At 40.1% G+C, this 6,743-nt stretch overlaps 1 pseudogene across 1 annotated transcript; it reads right to left on the bottom strand.

Annotated features, from left to right (window-relative positions):
- Positions 1–4,366: 4,366 nt before the first annotated feature.
- Positions 4,367–6,106, bottom strand: LOC308512626 (protein LSM14 homolog A-like; annotated as a pseudogene). The gene is made up of 3 exons: positions 6,022–6,106; positions 5,300–5,820; positions 4,367–4,729 (listed from the first exon to the last, which is right to left on the bottom strand). The product of its transcript is annotated as a protein LSM14 homolog A-like (transcript).
- Positions 6,107–6,743: the final 637 nt, after the last annotated feature.

Raw genomic sequence — 6,743 nt, 5'->3', positions numbered from 1 at the left:
CTTGGTCTGGTGCCCCGCTCACCTGTTCCACCATCCTGCTGCAGCCAACACCCCCCATGTTCCACATACGCCCCCTGATGGTCAACACACGTCATAGTGACCGGTTGTTCGGTTGTTTGGTTGTTCCAGTTGTTTTGCCGTTTGGTCTATTTGCATATTAGCCTTTTATTAAGTAGGATTATTATTATTTAAGTCTGAATTGAAATTTTATGTGAGTATAAAATACCAGATTTCTAAGACCTAGTATTAATAAAAGGAATTTTAAAATATCTCAATGATTTTTATATTGATTACATGTTGAAATTATAATATTTTGGGTCTATTGGGTTACATAAAATATATTATTAAAATTAATTCTACCTTTCTAAACCTATTGACAGTTTTAAATTACTTATATGGCTTGCAATGTATTCTTGTTGGACAGCACTGAATTAGCAAATCTTTGTAGAGTAGGCAGCATAATGGAAGGAAGGAATTATTTCAGTCACTGACCCCAAGTAAATCAGTTCATCTGGTCTCTGTGCCTTAGTATTCCTATCTATAAAATGTGATAGAAAACTTAAATTTTCCTCACAAATTTTATTAACAAATTGAGCAAAAGTACTTATGAATCATTTTACTGAATGTTTATAGAAGACTAGACAATTATTTGGGAAAGCAGGAATAATATAAACAAACAGCTTATCTAGATTAAATATGAATCTGAGTATTTACTTACTATTTTCTTTTAGCAAATGTGCAACTTTGAGCTCCAGACACTGAACCCAAAACAAAATATTTCTGTAGTGTGGAGGTTCACTGTCACTTCTGGCTTTACAATCTTATTTGAATACTAATCATTTACTTTAGTATGGGCCAATAAGGTGCCAAGGACAGGAATTACTATCTCCATATTATAGATTGAAATTTTTTTGTTAATCCTCACCCAAGGATATTTTTCTAGTGCTTTTTAGATAGAGTGGAAGGGAGGGAGGGAGGGAAAGAGAGAAAGGGAAAGGGAGAGGGAGAAGAAGAGAGAGAAAAACATTGATGTGAAGGAAGCACATCAATTGGCTGCCCCCCCTCTTGCACCCCAATGGGTTCTGGGGATTGAACCTACAACCCAGGTTCATGCCCTTGACTGGGAATTGAACTCTCAACTCTTTGATGTGAGTGCTGATGCTCTAACCATGGAGCCACATGGGCCAGGGCTCCATTTTACAATTTAAAAACAGACTCAAAATGGTTAAGACGCAGGGCTGAAACTTTTGGCTCTAAGGCCAATACTTTTCTCATTACACTTCCCAGGTAATGAAAATTATACATAATTTTTAGGTGTGATGGTATTCAGCTATGATTCCCTTTAGGATTGAAAGAGGGAAATATATAAATGGGATGAGGTTAAAGCTTCTGTGCTTTCCTTGACAGGATGTATTAATTTGTATAGCCAATTTTAACAAAAACCAGAATCCCAGAACTTTCACTCTGAAAGGGTCTTTTCTATTTAGGGTCTTTTTTGGTTCCATATAAATTTTTTAAGTATTTGTTCTAGATCTGTGAAATATTCCATTGGTATTTTAATAGGAATTGCATTGACTCTATAGATTGCTTTGGATAGTATGGACTTTTTTTTTTTAATATATTTTATTGATTTTTTACAGAGAGGAAGGGAGAGAGATAGAGAGTTAGAAACATCGATGATGAGAGAAACATCGATCAGCTGCCTCCTGCACATCTCCCACTGGGGATGCGCCCGCAACCCAGGTACATGCCCTTGACCGGAATCGAACCTGGGACCTTTCAGAGTGAAAGTTCTGGGATTCTGGTTTTTGTTAAAATTGGCTATACAAATTAATACATCCTGTCACTGAACCAAACCGGTTTCGGCAATAGTATGGACATTTTAATGATGTTGATTTTACCAATCCACGAACATGATATAGTCTTCCACTTGTTCATTTCTTTCTCTATCTCTTTTATGAAAGTTCTGTAGTTTTCTGAGTACAGGTCTTTTACTTTCTTGGTTAAGTTTATTCTTAAGTATCTTAATTTTTTTTGTTGCAATGGTAAACAAGATTGTTTTTTAGTTTCTCTTTTTGAGAGTTCAATATTGTCAAAAATGCCATTGATTTCTGGATGTTAATTTTGTATCCTGCTACATTGTTGAATTCATTTATTAAATCTAGTAGTTATTTGGTGGAGTCCGTAGGGTTTTCTTTTTTAAATATATTTTTATTGATTTCAGAGAGGAAGGGAGAGAAACATCAATGATAAGGGAGAATCATTGATGGGCTGCCTCCTGCACGCCCCCTACTGGGGATTGAGCCTGCAACCTGGGCATGTGCCCTGATAGGGAATGGAAACCTGACGATGCTCAACCCTGAGCAACACCGGCTGGGTATCTTTAGGGTTTTCTATGTACAATATCATGTCATCTACAAATAATGACAGTTTACTTCCTTCTTTCCAATTTGGATGCCTTTTATTTTTTCTTCTGTCTGATCATTGTGGCTAGGACTTCTGTATTTCTAACACTCTGAATCCTCTTGAAATATAATGGAAGGAGTCAAATTATCATGACAAAATTCCAGGCATTATCAGGAAGATCAGGTTAATTGATAGCTACTTTTATTATCTTTAAAAGGGGAGGGGTTACTTATTTGAAAATACAGCTAAGTACATTCTTATCTACGATTACTTACATTCATATACTGGTTGTTTTTGTTTTTTCTTCTTACAAATACTGTGATATGCCATTTACTATAAAATGAATTTCTTATGTTAAGCATGAGTAATTTATCCTTTTTAGATAATGAAAGAATGTATCAAATCTTTATTTGTGTTCCACACATTAAAAAAGAAAATCCAAATAAAAAAAATCGTATGCCTGGAGAGTTATGAAAAAAGACCCACCCATAGCTCTGCTCCTCAGCACAACTTTTGCAAGGATACAGTATGTTTGCTGACCTTAAAATGATTATTCTTTACAAAGTTACTTGCTTTTTATACAGCTCTACAAAGTTCTTAATGTTTCATTGGCAATATTATTTAATGGAATTTTACAACTATATAAAAAGGTTACCTTTGCCTAAGAAACAGTATTTACTGTGTGTACATAGTTGACTGACAAAATTCTCTACCATCCAGCACCCTAATTAACTGACAAAATAAGCTACTCAAAGGGGATATTACAGGAACTTCCAAAAAGAAAGGACAAAAGACACACACACACACACACACACACACACCCCTTCTGTGGCTGGAGACACAGTATCGGGCCCTATCCTTAGGCACCTTGCAATAATTGCCAAATACAATCTTATATAATAAAAGGGTAATATACAAATTGACCCTAATGGCAGAATGACCTAGGAACGACAGGTTGCTATGACACACACTGACCACCAAGGGGCAGACGCTCAATGCAGGAGCTGCCCCCTGGTGGTCAAGTGCACTTCCACAAGGGGAGTGCTGCTCAGCTAGAAGTCTCTCCCACCTCCATGGCAGTGCTAAGGATGTCGACCTAAGCCATTAGTTGGACATTCCCCGAGGTCTCCCAGGCTGCCAGAGGGATGTCTGACTGCCAGCTTAGGCCTGATCCCCCGGGGGAGCAGGCCTAAGCTATCAGTCAGATATCCCCCTAAGGAGTCCCAGGCTGCTGAGAGAGGGTGCAGGCTGGGCTGAGGGACCCCCCTGAGTGCACAAATTTTCGTGCACTGGGGCTCTAGTCTATATATATAAAAGCCTAAGCGACCATTATGACCAGACGACCCAGACGACTGGACAGTAGCTATGACGTGCACTGACCACCAGGGGCAGACGCTCAATTTAGGAGCTGCCCCCTGGTGATCAGTGCGCTCCCACAGCCAACTTCCCATGGCCAGCCAACCTCCCACGGCCTCTCCCCCCGAGCTGGCCAGCCCTGATCAGCCCCTATTAGGACTAGGCGAGATGGCCCCAATCGTCAGCCAGGCCGAGGTACCCCACCATCCACAAATTCGTGCACCGGGCCTCTAGTTTAGTGATAAGAAGAATCCTTTCAGTGATGAAAAAATACTTGTAAGTCCCATTGAAGTACTGCTTTATTTTAACTATATATAAGTAATTACTTAACTTTTTGCTATTTCAAATATATTTAATACTAATTTTTAAAGATGTAGTGCCTCCCTCCCCACCCAATATAATTGCATCATATCTTTGAAATTTAGCAGAAAAACAAGCAAACAAACAAGAAAATCCAGTGCTAGTGACAAATATACAGTGAATTCACTTCTTCATTCTTGGTAAAGACTGAAACCAATTCTCAGGACCATGAAAAGGTAGAAATTCACCTATTTTCAAAGATTTGTTTGTAGACTATGCAGCAACTTAATTGCCTTTCCTATATTCAAAATCTGCCCCCACGACCACCGCTGCCACCACCACACCCTTGGCCACCACTGAAACCAAGACCTCCTCTGCCTCTGTACCCCCACAGCCCCGGTTTGGACGAAGTGGGATTCCAAATGTTTCAGCATTTAATCCTCTTCAGGCCAACTTGGTCTCCGTTCTCTCTTATCACAAGAAGTATTATCGAAGAAGGATTTAGTTTTGTCATAATAGCAACTAGGTCCAAGTTGATCTTCATCTGCGTTTCCTTCATTGTTTTGAGTATCACTCCTGAGTCTCTTTTATCTTCACCATTTACAGGCTTCTCCTGTTTCTCAAGTTTATCTTCCACTTTCAACTTAAGTTTATTATGAAACTGTGTCTATTCCCTCCTTGTTAAATTGTGCATTTGCACTTTCAAAGTCTTTCTCAAATTTCATAGCACCATCTCGCCGAATACCAACCTCCCCTGCCACGTCAGTGACCCCTCACCCTCTCCTTGGAGCTGAAGGAGCATCTGGAACTATTTTTCTTTTGCTATCATTTCTGAGTGGCTCATTTCTAGTCTTTTTTTTATTATTTAAATATATTTTATTGATTTTTTACAGAGAGGAAGGGAGAGAGATAGAGAGTTAGAAACATCGATGAGAGAGAAAACATCGATCAGCTGCCTCCTGCACATCTCCTACTGGGGATGTGCCCGCAACCCAGGTACATGCCCTTGACCGGAATCGAACCTAGGACCCTTCAGTCCGCAGGCCGACGCTCTATCCACTGAGCCAAACCGGTTTCGGCTCATTTCTAGTCTTGAGACAGTGTGTATTTCAGCTCGCCTGTGCTCTTGATCGTCCATTGCTTTTTGGCTGGTAGATGGTAAAAGCCTGGTTGATACAGGGCTCCTTCTCCCAACAGGTGCCAGAGCTGGTAAGTGGGCCGAGGCAGTCTGCACTACTTGTTCCATGGCAAGGCTTTTTCTCAAAGGATCTGAGGGCTTGAACGACCTCAAGACAATTGTGTTTTAACAGATCTTGTATCCCATGCAAAGGCAGAACCAACTGCACTACTTTGGGCCAGGGTACCGCTGTTTGATGCTTCTGTTCCAAAGGATGTCAAGGAGCCTCCAGCAACACCAACAGCAAACTGCTGCCGGACTAGTGACCTTGGACTGAACTGACTGTACCTCAACACCCTGCCAAAAGGTCCATAGGGACCCACTGGCTGGAACGAAGAAGTAGATGAGCCTAGTGAAGACTGAACGGTAGTTGGGTCCTGAGGCAAAGTACATTGCGGTTTTGGAGGCTCACAAACAGCGAAGTTTTTAATATCACTCCACGGAATAGAATGTATTCAGAGGCTTCATCTCGGGGTAATAGTGGATGATCTGTTGGTCTGTCTTCTGTACCAAAGGAACTTTTACGAGGGCTACGGTGGAGCTCTGTGTCAATGGTGTAGAGCAGTGGTTCTCAACCTTGGCTGCACATTAGAATCACCTGGGAATCTTTTTAAAATCCTGATTTCTGGGCCTCATCCTCTGGAAATTCTGTTTCTTGGTTATGGGGTGGGGCCACAACATTGGTAACAAAGAAACAGAATCTCTGGAGGATGAGGCCCAGAAATCAGGATTTTAAAAAGATTCCCAGGTGATTCTAATGTGCAGCCAAGGTTGAGAACCACTGGTGTAGAGGATGCCCTCCGTGCAGATCTCCGTTTTGGAGATAAGGCTGATCTTGCTGCAGATGTAAGAGGTGCCCCCACTCATGGTGCCACCCCACTATGGCTGCTCACAGAGAGGCAGATCTGACGCCGCTCTGCATGCCTCCTTGCTCTGTCGGCGTCTATGTCAGCCACCTCAGACCCAGTACATTCTTATAAATATCTAACCATTAAATAGGTGTATGTAAAGTCTAAATAACAGATGGAGATGCTCTCATCATCTTCTTCCAAATCTAGCTTCAAAAATAGCCGGTCCATTATTAATTTTAACAAGGAAGAAGACAGCACATTGGTCCTAACATTTCTCATAAATTGTCATAGTGTTCTTTATATTAAGCAGAAAATAGCCTATATAGAGAGCAGAAAATAACCTTTAAAATATTATATATATACAATTTATTGTGTGTCCTTTATAGTCATATGTTGGTTAAGTGTATATATTTATCAAAGATGTCACTTCTACTAGAATGATGTGTCATTTCTGTAAGATTTTTTGGTAAATACTAAAGAAAAATTGATTTAGAACAGTGATCTTCTCCAGAGATATTTGTTAGGAAAGTCAGATTTTTTTCATATCACAACTTCATTGTGTGCTGAGAGCATGGTTTATTATGTGGGATAGAAAAATTATCTATGTAGTCTCATGAATATGGGAGAGTGTCCATAAAATTATAATAGGTATT

This window comes from Myotis nattereri (assembly GCF_964212035.1).
Source record: "Myotis nattereri genome assembly, chromosome: 2".
NCBI lineage: Eukaryota > Metazoa > Chordata > Mammalia > Chiroptera > Vespertilionidae > Myotis > Myotis nattereri.
The sequence above is the reverse complement of the archived record's forward strand: the minus strand, read 5'-3'. Positions and strand labels throughout refer to the sequence as shown.